Source organism: Lepisosteus oculatus, chromosome 8 (genome assembly GCF_040954835.1).
Source record: "Lepisosteus oculatus isolate fLepOcu1 chromosome 8, fLepOcu1.hap2, whole genome shotgun sequence".
NCBI classification, from domain to species: domain Eukaryota; kingdom Metazoa; phylum Chordata; class Actinopteri; order Semionotiformes; family Lepisosteidae; genus Lepisosteus; species Lepisosteus oculatus.
The window spans coordinates 5,112,836-5,130,366 of record NC_090703.1 but is presented as its reverse complement, the minus strand read 5'-3'; the positions used below and the strand labels follow the sequence as shown (position 1 = coordinate 5,130,366).

General features: G+C 38.0%; 1 protein-coding gene across 4 annotated transcripts in view; it reads left to right on the top strand.

Moving 5' to 3' along the window:
- LOC102683864 (neuronal PAS domain-containing protein 3) overlaps positions 1 to 17,531 on the top strand; it is a 279,046-nt gene that overhangs the window by 97,508 nt on the left and 164,007 nt on the right. The window lies entirely within an intron of this gene.

Genomic DNA, 17,531 nt, shown 5'->3' with positions numbered 1-17,531 from the left:
TTTATGTGATGCTGTACTAGAGGTTAGAGTGGGTGAAGAATTTAATAGAAATCTATGAATATCTTTACAACCACTTCAGTCTGCAGTTTGTTCTGCTCTGCGCACAACAGATGGCATCGTTGCATTGTCTCGTTTTGAAGGACGGCATGATTTTGATCGGAGAAAAGTGGACAGGATACTTTTTCTCTCTGTAGGTTCTCTTTTTATATATGCAAATCTGTCAAGCCACGGTAAACATGTACTATCTGAAATAAAACAAAATCCCAAAGATGCTCTGTAAATAAAGCCCGTCCTTCGGCTGCACATTGTAGAGCACTATTTGTTTCAGTTTGTGCTGTGTATAGAGAACGCTTTGTGTTGTACTGTAGGTGGTTTCCTTGTACAACAAGGATAATTGTACAGTACAGCCACAGGACAAGGGTAGCACTGCTGTGATCTGACATCCTATTGATGGCATCACTTTACATTTAATTACAACCTCAAAGATTTTACTAGTACTTTGTTTTGGTGGGAGTTATTGATTTCGGTGTTGTTCTGCGGCGCTATAACTAATGTGATCTCTGACTTGTCTGCCTACTTTACATGCCGGTAATTCAAAACGGCTGTGGGCATACTTCTGGAAGTGTGGAGACATGGACCTCAAGTTGCTGTCGCCCTTGGGCTGCTAGTGCTACTACTAGTGCTTTTCACCTTATTTTTTGAGGAACGAAGAAATCACCTTTGGTTAGCTTCTAATTTTTAAGAGCTGTCTCTCAACTGGGCTGCCTTAAAGCTAGACACTGCATGCCAATGTGACAAACGTGCACTGAAACTGAATTTCATTGTTGCAATTGTTGGTGTCCAAATTTTAAGAAAGTTGAAACAGGGGCGGTAATATTGTTTCAGGAACTGTGGAGCACTGCTCATTCAGCAGTCCTGTCTTTCAGTCAATTTACTGGGGCCTTTCTGTGATCACCCGTGTCAGTGTTGCTATGAATATGTTATTATATGAGATTTGCTGAAGAAATGATTGTGCAGACTTCTGGCAAGGCATTTCTACTTAATAACTGATGATTGTAACCTTTAGGGAAATCTCGATGTGGGGATGGATGAAAATTCCAAGGCTTTTGCTTCAGCCGTGATCTTTATTTAAAGATTCAGTACAAAATTCCCATTCTTGTTTCATTTTAGAAAACAGAACTTAGAGAGCTGGCATTTATACTAAAATTATGACTCCGCAAGTTCCCAGATATATTAAATTCTCCTCCACACACGAATACAAAACACTTAAGTGCGAGCTTAAAGGAGCATGCTTTTGAGAAATGACAAATAATTTAAGCATTAGCTTGTCTGATAATAACTCTGATATTAATAGCATTAGAAGTAAAAGTATTTGACCTCTGCATCTCCGATGTTGATTTATTATCATAACTTCATCTCACAAACAGGTTTTGTCTGTGTCTTTTGACCTTTAATGTAATTGACCCATCAAATGATTTTCAGAGCTTTTCAGGGAAATTTGCTCATCTCTGTCACAGCCGTTTCACATCTGTTGAAGGACACTGCACAAACAAGCATGACCTTTCACTTGTTTTCTGTTGGCACATAGATCCTGACCCACTGTACCACCTGCGCTTTTATTATTCATGCTTGCAGAAAAGAACTGCAGCGCTAAAAATGCCACATTGTGTTAAAAACAAAACGGTGTGGTCCAGGAATAGTGGCAAACCTTAAAAAGGTTGGTTTTAATTCACTGGACAAGAATACCACCAGGCAGACTGCATTTCTGTGGTGCTCTCTGTTAGCCTCTGGTGGCGTCTGCTTGTTTTTTTTTGCTAATCGCTATGTAACGCTAATTTCTTTTGCAATTTTTAAAAAACTGAACCAAGATTCCTGCTACCATATTAAGGACACTTTTAAGAAAAACCTCACATTTCCCCTCGTCTGAAGACTTGAAATTATTTCAGGTGGCCCCCTCACATGTTGCAAGCCGATTGTAAATATTCAGGTACAGTATACAATTTTTTCATGGTTAGGAATCAAGGTGCGCTTGTGATTACTGTTATGTACAGTGAAAGCAAAGTGTTTTGTTTTTTTTAAAGCTTGCCTTCCCTCATGCCTCCCTGTAAATGTCTGCGGTATGGAGATGAGGATTGTTTCTCTATACGTGCTGGATGGATTCAGGCTGCAGTCACTGGAGAGCCTGGGCAGTAGCACTGAGTAAAGTGAATGGCTGCCAGCAGAGACTTCTGAGTGGAATAGAAATTTCTGGGCTCTGGTAGTGCTGTTTCGTGTCTCTAGGCTGTGCGTTGTATAGGACATGTCTGCTGTCCTATACAACGTTGTATAGGACATGCCTGCTGTATTTCTTCTCAACCTGCCTGGAAATTATTTGAATAGTACTGACATTGCAACTGAAATCTGAGACTGGAAAAAAAAAACAGAGCCAAATCCATACTTTTTAAGGTTTATTCTCTTGTAATTTAGTTGAGGCTGAGCGATTGTGTCAGCATTTTTTTGCCCGAAAAATGCATAGTACCAGCTCCTTCTTAAGAACTCTACCCCCACACCAAAAATAAAATGGTTTGAAATTTGTGCAGGTGATGTGTCGTGGTGTTTGTGTCATCTACCATCTCATATTTGCTGAAGGCTACAAATCATAATTCAGGGGAATGGATACTAAGCAGGTAGCGAATACTGTATGTGGTAATTGTGAGCCTGCATATGAAGAGGAGCTAGCACTGTGTCTGCTTGGTTTAGAAATGATTAAGACCGGCAGACTTGATTCTCAAACGGTATAAATCTACCTTAGCATCCTGTTGCAAAATGGAATGATCTCCATGTCTCTAAGGTCATTCTGCCTTCCACGACCATAAGAACGAATTGCTGGTAGTTTGTTTGATACCATCCTTATCTCCTGCAGATCTGAAACTTAATGGTATTTGTTTTTCTTATTTGATATCTAAAAGTCAGATGGCTCCAATTGATAATGGTTTGCTTGTTAACAGTCTGTAATACCTGTAATTGATTTTAGTCTGTGCCTCACTCCCCCACAAAATTCTTTTAAAAGCCTCTCCTGTTGTCTAACAGTTCACTGTATTGGTCCATGTGTTCAACCTGTAGAAAGAGCGTTCTATGGGCAAGTTTGCTCACCAGACAGAGCTGATTAAAGAATGCTTTCTGTGAGCGCACAGTGCCACAGTCATTGCTAATGTTAATGAGGGTACTAACAATGGACCCACACACACAGTTGGGTGGTGAAAATGATGTAAAGGTCTAAACCTCACTGTGGACACTTATCTCATCATGTTACAAACATATCTGCCCCCAAAACATCTTCACATTTGTGCAGTTTATAAATGGATAGTAATTTACCCAGCTGTGAACGTGGGATGTTTCATTCCCTAGCCATGTTGTAAGAAAAATTGAATGACAGTGAGCAAAACAGCAGTAATTATAAAACTAATTACTAAATGTTGATGATGCCCATAGGCTTTGCATGACTAAAATTAGAAAAGGAAATTGCTTTTGGCTTCCTAGAAGCTATGGTCTTGCTTATGTGTTATATTTATTTTTATTTTTATGTATAGCAATGGAGGCAATTGCCATGGTAACAATTACTTTTTGTATACCTTTTTGTACTAGCCAGACACCTCCAGGATGCTTTGTGGATTGAACAATGTATAGTATATTAATAACTGAGGACTGTGTCATCACTTTGTTCAAGAACAGTGTATTGAATGAAATTCTGGGGTAAAATACAAATGTCATATCAGAATCTGTGCTTGTTTTCTACTGGGGAGAAAAGCTGAATGCTAATCAGAGGTCTCAACCTTGGCTCTGTCTTTCCTACAATTGTTCATTGGACATCAAATCTCAACTGTTTTGTCAAAGTTGTAATTAAAAATCAATTTACATATTTTATGTTAATGCCTTTCCTTTTTTATTTAAATCAGTTTGCAACCATATTTAGGATATTTAGCAGCTCTGCTGATGCACACTTACAACTTCACCTTGTGTTTTGTGATGCAGATCTGGAAGTGTTCAGATTTAATGAAACAAAATTAAGTATTTTACTCATCTGAATAGAAGACAAACGAGCCCACCTTCGTTCATGATTAATTTACAGTTTCAGAAGCAGACAACATGCACATTGTGTATTTAAGTGAAGATGGAAATGCAGGCTAAATGTTTGAATTTTCTCTAGTGGTTTACTTAGCACAAGTAAGCACAGTTACCTATTGCGTTGGTGGTTTTGGTAATTAGTCCTGTTACAAATGCAAATGGACTAATAATGGAGAAATAAATCAGACTGACACTTAGAATGAATATGGAAAGGCTTGTTTTCTAGCTTTCTGACTGGCCATGTAGTCAGCTGTATCTAATATTTGCACAAATTGGTACAGAGCACAGGTCTTTACCTAGAAGAAGCTATAAAACTTTTCTGGGAGGCAACTTAAAGTTGTATTAACAAAACAGTTCTTAGAAGAAGTCAGCTGTCGTTTCTTATGTGAAAGAATTACAGATATAGAAGACTTGCATGAATCCACATAAAAAAAATGCACATGTACATATGTTAAGTGTTTATCAGTTTGTCATTGCGAATGTTAGGATTCTATGAAAAGTTCAAAGTTAGTTTTGTGATTTGTGAGCGCAAGTCATAATTTATTACAAAGTAGCATTTTGGCAGAAGAGCATAGTATTTCTTGAACAACCATGCAGAAGAATTTAGCATTTGAAAAAATGAAAAACAAAAATGACTGGTTAAAAAGAGAGTTACAGTAAGTGGGTCAAATTCCTTTTTAACTAGCATTTTTTGACAGTAAGTTAACTTACTTTACTTTCTATCAATCTGCACAATCGAGTGTCTCCAGAGGGAGATAGGATCTACTGCTAGAAGGAGCCTAGTTATCAACAGCAACCAAATCGAGTGTGGAGTGCTTTTCATGACAGTCATCACTGAGTACTGTTCAAGTCACATTAAAGCAGTGGTACATTAACATACATTACACTTAACACTCATTTATCCTCACAAGATATTCCATTGTGTACAGAAAATGCTAAGCCTATTTTTAATTTTACTGTACATTACAGCTGCTTAGTTTTCTTTGAGCATTATGCCTTTGTTACTGAATACATTTTAATTTGTTTATCTTCTTATTTGCTTTTGATTTTTCTCCTGGTGTGCTCTTTAGCAAATATGCTGCAACAGAAGCTTGAATGTGGATATCTGAACAATTTTGCTGGTCCATGCTTTTGTCACACTCTGAATGGGTTTCACTAGTGGTACCTGCACTATAGCAACTAGAGAAGAATTAGCAGGATGACAGACTTAGTCTCTGAATGAAGTGCAGCTCTTTTGAAGTATGATGTCTGAAAGCACAGCATGAAGCTCGAATAAAGTGAAGGACATTCACTATTACAAGTAATGTCCTTAATAATCTTGTTAGTCTAGTCTCTCTCAGTACGAGACAAATGGAACATTATTGGCTTATGGGCTGTAGTAAATAATTTAGTTTCCAATATTCAGGCTGCTTTGACAGTAAATTAAAATGACATGAAAAGGGCTTGTTGAATAAAGAAAGTATCCAATCAAATTTAATTGGCATGACTAAGGCAGCAGTAATATGTTTTATAATTAAACCATGTTGTCTTGGAGCTTTATAACCGTGCATGAATCAAAATGTCAAAAATAATTCCTTGATATTGTGCTTTTAAAACATTGCAGTGCCAATATCCTTTCATGAAGCAGATTTCCTACAGTACTTAAAGGCTAATGCAACATGAATCCAGTCACTCAGTTTTTAATTGATATCTAGTAAATCTTGCTGCTTTTTGAAATGTTTGATTTATCTTTCTGCTAGGTAATTTATTATTTCTAGATATGTATGTAAATACTGCAGCATTAAGTGAGCTTCTGCCGAGCTACATGGACTACAGAATCATTAGTGGCGAACAATCCTGAGAATGTGTTAGCTCGTTCCATAGCCTCTCCATAAACTTTAATTTATGAACCAGACACAAACAGTCAGTGAAGGAAAATATGTGATTTAAAGACTGATGTAAGGTCAGTGAGGATTTTTGAGATTTAAGTGTTTGGATTTACATTTTTGGTCTGTTGACAGTACTTCCTACTGTCATGCCACAAATGACTACCCTAATAAGCCAATTTAATCACAACATTTTCATTTTCTGCCTGTGAATGGACTGGCAGAGTTTAATCATGCAATCCCGCTGCTGTCTCGAAGGCATTCATATTGAAACCAATGGATTTCTAACATTGACTGCGATTGGTGGAGGGAGACACTAGCAGGGTCTCAGAAACTTGACAATCCATGCGTGAAGCATTGAGTACTGCTGTCTAAATGCATGACTAACGATTCTTGGTCACCCATCTAGTTTCCTTATCTTGCTAATAAACCCACTAATACACAGCTTTCTAATAGCTGTTTTTTTTGTTTGTTCTTCACAAAATGTCAAGTAATTCAGATTGTGTTCATGCATTGGAAAAAAACAGAAGATCCCTTAGCTGTGTTTTATAGATGATCAGGATCACCTATCCAGAGCTAGGGTGATAGCTTTAGTGGTTGGTGTGTGCACTGTATATGCTGACCTTGCTGCCTATTGACATTGTTGTGATTCAGTTCAATTCATTCTTGTGTAGCACGCCTCACAACATGTCTTCACAGAGCACTTTCACATTTATTCACACAGGCTATACTAACAGGGTTGTACAGCACAATAAATCAGAAGACAATGTCTGCAACCAAATGCACTGTAGTCTAGTGCATCATAGACTAACTGTGAAAACATCAGGCATGGAGGAAAGACAAAAATCTCCATGAGGAGGAAAAATGAATCTCTGGGGATTCAAGGCGTGATGGTGCGACTCCCCTCCAGCTCAGGCAGGAGCTGTGGGACATGCAGTGGGAGTGGGTGTGACCCAGGGGTCTGTGTGGAATGTCCTGGCCCAGCTATGGCTTCAATGGCATGGTGAGTCCCTTTGTAGTTGTCCAAAGATCCACATAAGTGATGCATGAATGTCCATGATCTCAGTGAGATGATGGCTGTAGAAGGACAAGACACACAGAGCTTGGTCAGAACTCTAGGCCACCTGTCAGCAGCACATTCTTTGCAAATCAAATAGGCTCTAGGCTGATTGGAGAAAATCTGAGGAGTTAAAGAATAGACACCTGCATGTCTTTGTCACCCTATTTTCAGCACTGACTTAGAGGAAACACTATTTCAGGGCATCATGTTCCTTCCACTTTAGTGGTGATTTATGCCTTTTGGACAGAAAGGCTGCCACCTGTGCCAAGTGACTTATTATGTACTATTTTATTCCTGTGAATTTGTCACAAGATATTTGTTCTGAGTGTGTGCTAGGCTGTCTTTTGAGGTGCAAGGAGTAAGATGATGATTGTGCATTTCATCTAAACATCTTTGATGTTACCTCCTTCCATTTTTTTTCAGAGTGAATTATATATATATATCTGTTATTAGTACATCTTTCTGAAATTCCTGTTAATGAGATATATGTGGCTAAATATAGAAAATATTGCAGAAAAGGGCTTTAACAAAGCTCAGGCTTCTGATATTCAGTATTTATTACATAGAAGCATCTTGATGATGTTGGTTTTAAAATCCCTTGCCACATTATAGCTGATGTACAAATTTGTTGGAATTTTAAGCAATTAGAAGTAACACTGGCTTCCAAGTGTCATGCAGTTATGTGCAAACCTCTGGGTAAGCTATGTTGCAGCAAAAATGACTTAATTTAGGTTACAGTTCTCCAAGGATCCAGATCAGTTTGCTAGTTGGAGTCAATCATTTTGTGAAATATGCACATTTTTTATTGTTGAACTGAAGTGAGAAAAAAAGGGCTTTCAGCAGAAGGGATGGCACTGGCTGTAACAGTAACGTTGCTCTAAGCAAGGGGAGCTCCCGTGTCACGGGTTCGACTCAGGCTGTTGGTGGGGGTGTTTGCCATGTGCTGTAAATTCCTCCCACCGCCCAAAACCATACTGACCGGGGGGGAAAGGGCTGGCCCCCCACCTCATTCCTCTGCCCTGCCAGGCCCGGAGCCGATGCCACATTGCCCTCCTCTGCCCTAATTATGCGTCTATCTGACGTAATAGTCTTAAAGCATTTTCTAAGTCATTGACAAACCAGCATTCTTTATTCATCATCATCTTGATCTGATCCATATCCTGGCTACGTGGGGGTGAGCAATGCTGCAGACCTACAACCACAAAAGTAAAAAATGTGGTTTTAATTTTTTTTTTATTTAATCCAGATCTGAAAAAAAAACATTTTCTGCTTGTTTTTTTTATCTACAAAATGTTTTGAATAAAAACTCTTCCAAATGAGCCTTGCAGGTTATCGTATTTTTTGTCACGTTCTGCATAGGCCTGAGAGAGACGATTACCCAACGAAATCGAGAAGTGGCTGACAAAGGTGTGTTTTAGTGCCTGTTAAGTACAGGCACCTCATGTGCTCCAGTAGGGAGACCAAATCGGACAGGCTGCTTAGTTCTGCAAACAGTGAGTGTTGATTCAGTTTAGCGTTTTCTCGTGCTGTGATCTTTCTTGAGATGACATTTAGATTTGTGCTGGTAAATCAGAGAAAAAGGAAGAACAGCATGTCTCAGTCATTTTCAGCAAGGTCTGACATACAGTAATACATTTACTGCTTAGCATTGTATAGACAAAACTGTCAGAAAAAATTGTGAGTGAAGGAGCTTTTTGATGCATGGTAAGGTGCATTAAAGTATTTGTGCAATAGGAATATATTCTTTTTTTTTCTGAAACATCTCAAATGCATTAAGCAGGTCATTGATCGTCTTGTAGTGCTATTAACTCAGGACTTACTGTAAAGTTCTTAACTGAGATGTTTCGTTTCTGGCTCTTGTCTGCATGTAGAGGAAGTATATTTAACTGAATCATTTTTTTTAATTGGCAGGACTAGAATATCCCTAACCCTTTAGATGCATACAATATTCTTAACAGAGGAAAGATCGCTGTGGCCGTACTGCCTTTCTTGACTTAAAAGAGTATGCAGAGCACACTAGACAGTACCATTAGCACATTGTTCTGTAAATGAGCTGATCCTATTAAATGATACCAACTAGAAGGCTTTTGATGGGTTTTTTTTCCCAAAAAAATTCAGAGTGAAACTTATTTACGTTTTCTTTAGAAGTAGAACACTGTAGTAGGTTTGGTTTTGTACAGTAGCTCTGGTGGAATTGTGAGAAATGTCTGTCGTTGGGGAGTTCGAGAGACATGCAGTTGCACACAGTCAAAGAAGAAGCTGGGGACTGAACTCCACACAGGGTGGGGGCAAAAGATCCGAACTGGTGTGGGGTTTGTAAAAATAAGAAAACATTTGTTGAAAACATACAGGGAAATGTACAGTAAGACCGAATCAAATAAAATCTAATAAGGGTAACCGCTTATGAATAATTGAAGAAATAAATGCGTAGGAAATGTCCCATCCTCAGATAGGAAGCTTGAATTTCTCTTCATTTTTATGCATTTGCCTTCCTTGTTTTATGAAGCTGATCTCTGGTGGCAGCCTTTGAGATATTCTGGCCCCTAGCCAGACATCTAAAACCCTTTTATTGTCTTTAAGCCTAAGATTTTTCTGTTGAAGCTGAGTCAAGTTACTATGGATCTAAAGTCTTGGGTCATAAAGCATGCTGTAGCACTGTAAGTGTCAGCTGTAGTATTCTCACAGTTCACAAGTCCATGCCTTTAGTGTCTGTGTGTGACCTCTGTAAATATGGGGAGAATGAATGACTTATGAATGTCAAAATAAAAACCATGTTATTATTTTCTTGGCTTGATTTCAGTAATTCTTCCTTTATAACTAAGCTCTGAGGTTAGACTAGATATGAATAATGTTATTTAGTGACTAATAATGTGATTTTTTTGGACAATAACATTATTTGAATTAATTTTTTAAATCATTTTTAACTTATAGAAACAATAGTGCCACAATATATTTTCTAATGATCAATACAGTCTTACTTGCTTTCCTTTCAGAAGAATCCCCATAACAGCTTTTAGAAGTTTGTATGCACAGGACAGACAGGCAAAGTCATTTATATTCTCATATAATTCCTTTAAATATTAGAAGCAAAAAGGGCTTTGTTTTAGATACAGTAACAGCTGATTCTTGGGGTCAGAAGGACTCCTAAATCTGATGTCATGCTTTGCTTTATAGAAACATCAGTCGTGGTAACTGTAGGCTCATAGATTGTCTAGGATCATTGATTTTGTACCTATGGCTGTAGGCGAGATTTAAATCACAGTTATTGTGTCAAGACAGTCGTTATAAAGATAAATTATTTAGCAGGGATGTAGACATAGCCAAATGGCAAGATATTGAAGATGAAGTCAAACATTTGATAAAGCCAGAAGTCTAATTGTCCAGCATATCTATCAGAAACCATAAACTAATGACAAAGGAGCTGAAGGATGAGTTGGCTTGTTGTGCAATATCAGTGTACCATAGTATCTGGCTGAACAGGCATGACTGGACATATGATAACACAGAAGATACTATTCACGAAAATCTGCCAACTTCTGATTCATATGAGTCTAATATATAGTCTACATAAGGAGATTCATATGTCATGCACTGATGACTTAAAGATGTCATTGTTTCCAAAGCAGAAAGTATAGCTCATATTGAGTTGAAAAAGGGAAGGACAGCATGAGATGGTATTTGTACTTTAACCCCACATGGTGGCATTCTTTAACTCTTCAGGCCCTGCATGCAGTACCTGTGTAGGGATTGACCCGGGGGCTGTAGCCTCCTCAGACACTGCTTCATATTTCTACATGACGTCGAGCTGGCCCCCACAGCCCCCACAGCCACAGCCAGCTCCGTAGCAGCACTTCTGAAGGGGAGTGGAAGATCAGGACTGCCATTCTGATCACCTGCTCTAAATTCAGTGGAAATGGCCAAACCATGGCTGTACACAGGGAAACCGACCAGTTTACTTGCCTTCAAAGACCGGTGAAAATTTGCGTTCGACAGCCAAATAAATGGCACAGTGACAAAATAAGAAATGAAATTCCAGGAGCTTTTTAAAGTCCCAGTGACCTGGTTTACGTGCTTATTTATTGTGGGGTTTCTCCTGGCTGTTTCAGGAAATGCATTGTGAGGCAGCGGTGTTTTAGGAAGGGAGATGGGGGTGAGGAATACTCAGATGTCCATGTTTATATGAAGATTGACTGTTCAGATTGCGAAGAGTGCAGCATGCTTTGCTGTGATAATTTAGTAGCTGTCTGCTTATATTCCTAATTAACACAAATGTGTTTCTTGTGATGGAACACTTGTGTAATACACACTCTGTCAATGATGTAAGAATATTCATCGAGAGTTCCGCCCACCCTCCTGTTATGTTTTAGGCTTTTTAAAAAAAAAATTATATTAACACAGCTTTATACTGTATGTATACTCACACAGATATACTGTACAGAGGTCTGTGTAATAATTTGTAAGACTCTAATGTGTTTCAGCCTCTGGCTTACACATTTGTAAACACTTTTTAGCATATGGGATATGTCAAATGTTCCAGAGCTATAATAATTGGCAGTAAGAGTGAACAGTAAGGATATTTTAAAAGCTGTAGCAACGTGATCGCATGAAATAAATGTATTTACTTGATCAGCTAGGCCTATCGTCTCACTTGCACCTGAAATGGGATTATTGGGTAACTGAGTTCCATACATTCTGATCCAGCTATTTGTGACAAAAACAATTATTCAGAACATCATTTTTAAAAACGCAGTGACTGATGAGGAGTCTGACGTTACATACTTTCATTTAATATCCTATACCTTGGTGCTTAGTTCAGGTATTGGAAAGAAATGTTTTCCATAGGCCACTGATATGTGTAACAAAACCTACAGGATTCAATACAGTTTTAAAGAGATTCATAAAATGTTTGTGAAGTGGAATACTGTTTTGTACTTTTTATTTAAACACTATTATTATTATAGTTATTCTTAATTTAAAAAAAATCTTAACCCATGAAAGACTGAAGGACTGAAAACCCTGTAGCTATCACAGTTTGCTCACTGCTGAAAGGTGCATTTTAACATCATGTGTTTCAGAACAAAAAATAATTTTCACAAACAGCTCTGAACGTGACTTTTTTATTGGACTTCATAAGAATTATTGGCAATAGAGTGAGGATGAAAAACAAGATCATAACTCTCTCATAAACTCAAGACAACACGATAAAACAACAGGCATTAAAATCCTTACAGCAAACTAAAATGTCACGTAAACATAACCGGGACCACTGTTTCTGAGCTGCATGTGCAGAAATTCCCTGTCATCCCTCAAATCCTTAATGGGGTCTTCCATCATTTTCACCTGGCTTCTCCCTACCTGGAGTTGTGCTCTAAGCTTTCAGCTGAAACTATGTCTCGTTATGAACCGTTAGGAATAATTGTGTGCCTGTAATGTCATTTGCTCCAATGGGTGTAAAAGAACATGCATGTAGTTATATAGTGTTGTGTAGTGTTTGTGAAGGAGTAAGACAGTGTTTTTAGTCTCATTAATGTAGACTGCTACTAAATTATTTCTACGACTCCGTAGATTTTGACCTAGATCTGACTGTTTTTATACTGTAGTTGTACAACATCAAAATCTTTATACGGGTCACTATCTCAGCAGAAACCTATAGGATGGTCCTGCCTCTGACATTTGTTTTCTACTCTGTCTAATTCGAGAAATTTGATTAATAAATCATGATGTTTGGAAATGTTGATCATTTTTCTCTCTTCTCTGGTCTGATTTGGATTAAGTTTTGCTGTAAAACAGAATGTAACCAGGATTAAATTGAGACAGTCACAAAAACATGAATGGTCCAGTAGTTATGGATTCTTCCCTTTTGCCTCTACAGAAAGTTAGCATCTCTTTGCCAGGGAAGTCAGTATACAGTAGTAATGAAATCTATACAGTATGTTTTGTAGTTTAAGAAAGTGACTAACCTGCCTTTTAAGTTACGCTCTTTTAACATCAGAGTTCTCCAGTGGCATATTTGTTAAAAAACAGTATTGTATTTAATGCTTTTTTGCTATGTATTCTACATTTTCTTCCAGATTTTGAAAGAAACCACATATTCCATATTTTGCATCGGTTAAGAATAAAGGTGGATACTTTTGTCTTTGTGTGTTTCTGTGTCTGTATCAGCTATAAGATGAAAGAAAGTTTCTGCTTTAATCTGTCACGGGTTTGTCTTCTCTCCCTCAGGAAAGGAGTTGTATGGGAAATCAGGTTAGAAGTGAAAGAATAAAGTTGAGACCTTTGATTGCAGTTGGTAATCATTTGCAGAACCTTGTCAGAGTTCAAGTGGACATTTAAAAAAATTTGAAACACTGATGTAAAAAGGAAAAAAAAAATAGACCTTCGTTATTTAAGATGTCAATGGAGAAAAGAAAAAAAGTGTAGCACCAGAATAATATATTAATAATACATGATGTATGATGGTCTTTTTTCTTTCTTGGACGGAACAACTTTTGGAACCCAATAAAAAAGGAACTTAATTGACAATTTCTTGAAATTGCTGAAGAAAAAAACAGCCATTGGTTGTGAGCTATAATAAGCAGTTTCTCATCACTGTCTCTGTGATTGAGCCTATACAAAAACGATTTATTTCTGTGGTAACTCAGAGTAATTGAAATACAGACAAGGTTTGGTTCCAATTTACCAGCAATAAAGTTGTAATAGGGTTTTCTCTGCAATTTTAGCCTTAATGCGCTCATTCTAAAGAGCAGTATTTTGCCAGTCGAACAAATAACATCAGTGAAGCTTACGACCAGTAATAGCCCCACATTGATGCACACATTAAACTTGTTAAATCAATTCAGCAGACACTTTCTAAAGTGGACTGTCTGTTCACTTTCTTCACAAGCCTACTCAAACCCTTTTAAGCTTATCAATCACTTTCATTTCTTTTTAATGACTTAGGGCTTTTAAATGGTAATTATTTATATTCTGCAGATATTCCACTTAAAAAAAGACCTTAATGGGGAATCTTTCCAGGGTGAGGTTATTACACTTGAAAAACTGCATGTTTACAAAAGGCACAGTGTGCTGTATTAGTAGGTTAGGGAAAACAGAATTTCCATTCTGGGCAAAAGTCAATCCCTTTCCTTGATTTCAAAATGGAGTATTATTTTTTTCTCCATAGAGTAAGTATTGCCTTTCCTTTAATCTTATTATACCACCTGTAGGACATAATACTGTACATTACGTGTAAGCTTTTAAAACTATTCTCTGTTTTACTTTGCTGATGACTGTTCTTATTAAAATAAAGTAAAAATCAGGTTGGATGAAATACCTAAAGAAGTGTGTTCCACAAAATCTATGCCAGAGAGGACTTTAATCCGAAATGGAACTTCACAAATCAAAATGACCATTTGTGATTGTGGACATTTGGGTGATGCGTGTAGTGGAAAGGCCTTGTTTGTGTTTTTCAAATTAGCAGAGAAGGGGAGATGACAATTGCAGTTGGGCCAGTCATTGAAATTCAGAATATTATCTTGCATTTCTGTAGGTCTGTATAGCGCCTTTCATCCCAAAGGATCCTGCAAACCTCATGTGTAGTATGGGACCCATTTCATCCATCACTGAAGTGCAGCCCCCACCTGAGAGAGGACTGACCTCAATATGAGCAGCAGCTCCATTAAGAAGCGAGAAATGCTTTTACCTATTGAGGGAGGAGGAAGTTTAGGATTTTAACCAGAATTTAACCAGGGCGCTAAGGTTAACACCCCCAGCTCACAGTGTCCTTGGATCTTCATTGACCCAGTGGTCAGACCTTTGCCTTAAGGTCTCGTCTGATAGACAGCAGCTCCTACAGCCATTGGTTGGGAACAGTCCACCAGCAGCTCTTACAGTAGCAGCCTGGCTGTCTTTGTTTCCTAGTCCTGATCTGATGAGTGGGAAATCTTGCCATACCACCTTTTGTGAATTACTGTCTGTATCTTCCGTTGTGTTTGATTCTGAAAGCCCTGCATCGCAGATGTTGCAGATGAGAAGATGAGATAGCTCTCTATATTACACAATTCAGTCTTTTTGTTCATACATTACACAATTATGCCTTATAACGTGTCTGCTAATTGCACTGAACTGTGTAATGTAAATCTTTGATGTCAGCTTCTAATATATTTCTCGGTTTCAGTATGAGGATAAGGGTATCTGCTCAACAAATAAATAACAATGTATCAAGTACAGGCTAGCAGTGACAGCGCACTGTCTTTAGAATATTTTAGATTGTACTCTTTTCAAATTGTATGCATCACATTTACTAATTGCAAGTACGTAAAAATTAAGTTTTGCCGACTTCAAGTGAGAAACGTGCTAAATACACAGTAAGTCTTACAGTACAAGCCTTTATCTGAGAATAAAAGTCTTTTGGGAATAGTTAATGGATAAAAGTTGATGTTCTCTGAAGTACATAGAAAATGCAGCAGCTCCACCCCTCCAATGCTACCTGCTCTGTTTAGTCAAACCTTGTGCTTTTGAGAGCTGGTGAAAGGCAAGGGCCACCTGCACTGAGCCATCATTTCAAAGGTAGGAGCTGACTTAAAATTTTCCCGCAAATTAATCAAACCAATGTACAACTACCTGCGTAAGCAACCATACTTGTTCTGCGTGTATTTTTCCTGGTTTTCTAAAAGTATGTTAAATCATATCGGTGTGTACTGTACATTCACATAACCAACTGAAGCTCAATTACAGTACATGACCTTGGAAATACAGACTTTCATACCATCTCCATATTATGCATATACTGTACATATATTTCAAGATCAAGAACAAGGGCTAGATGTATCCGAGAAAAGTTTGTTCCCAGTTAGAGGAAACAGGATTACGATATTAATATTTTTGCTCTTCCATCCTTGTTTAAGGGATGCAGGTACAGTAATTAAACTGTCTGTTCGCTGGGATCCTATTCCTGGCAGCTGGTGATGCATTATAGAGACATTGAGCTAATCGATTAAAACCGCAGAGACAGGGGAGTTGTCTGACAGCACTGTACTAAGATGAAATTAGTCAGAGTGGCGCAGGGGATCCAGAGGGGGGGCTGCAGGTGATTTGAGCCCTTCTGGGAGAACCCTGGGTAAGGGGGACAGCGTGTGCTGATCCCCGTGTAATTAGGACAGCCATGTTTTAACAGGATTTCCAAATTATTAAGAAAGAGAGAGGGAGAGAAGCTGGGATAGGATAAATCAGCAAAGCTGTTTCCAGCAAACTTGGCCTCCATCCAGTGTGGCTGAAATTACATGAAATTATTCAGCTGCTAGGAAATGTGAAATCAAACTAATTGCCTTTTGAAGTAGCCTGTAGCTGTGGCAGAATCTGAAGACTGGCTGCAGCCTGCCTGCGAGAGCTGGAGACTTGAATCGATTTCACAGCTGATATTTAAAAAATATGACACTTATTTTACACCACACTGTTGCCATTTTCTATGTAAATTTCCTGTAATCTGTAAACTTGTTGATCTTCAAAAAAGCAAGAAGTGGTTGGGAATGCGATACCAAATACAGAATCAAGTGCGTTTGTGCAATCCAGTTCATTTACTTCAAAAGCTTGCACAACATTCTAGTTCTTACTGAAATCCATCGATTTAACATTTTATTATCAGTGTACCACAGCTAAGACATATGGGGACAAAAACAGATTTAATCTAACTTTCACAAAGGGGATAAATCTTTTGATAAGCTCCATTAATTTGCATTTTTGTGCAGTTGTTTTGTCACAATGCCTTGATACAGCGCAATTAGAAATTGACAGCACAAGAGAGATGCTGTGAAACAAACTTTGCTTTTCAAAGGTAAACTTGCCTCAAGTTATTGAAGAGTCTCATGTGGGTCTTGTGCTACCAGTCTCCTGCTCCATAACCATAAAAGAGAAATTCATAACCAGCATCCTTTCAAAGGTACAGAACAAAGCCATCAAGCAGACTTTAACATGAAAGTGTCCTGCCTACGAATCATAATTATATTGTGTTCTCATCTGGACTTCTTTCATTATCGTGTCCATTTTTCTTCCAACACTTCTGTGCTTTGGCCCTGATTATGTAACGGTGGGAATCAGAAGTGTTTTTTATCTACTTACAATAATTACAACAGGACTGCAGCCAGCTCCCCCCGTTTTTCAGGTGGAGCTGTTAAAGAACATTAACATTTTATCTTGTTCCAGAGTGCATCATCATAACAATTACACACTCTTTTATTGACGTCTGCCGAATCTTAAAGAGAGACCGTCCAAGTCTGCTACATAACAGCAGGGGTGTTTAGCCAACCTCACAATACTGAGAGTTAAAACTGCGGGGTGGGGAGCTATAAAAAACTGTTTTGAAGCTTATACAAAGTTTGCTTTCGAATTTATGTGAAGATAAAACACCCTTTTGAAAAATGCATGATTTTGGCAATATTTAAATATTTAAAATACATTACAGCTTGCAAATACATCACAGTGAGGATCTGACTGTTTACTCCAGAAGTTTAACTTTGTTTTTGTTT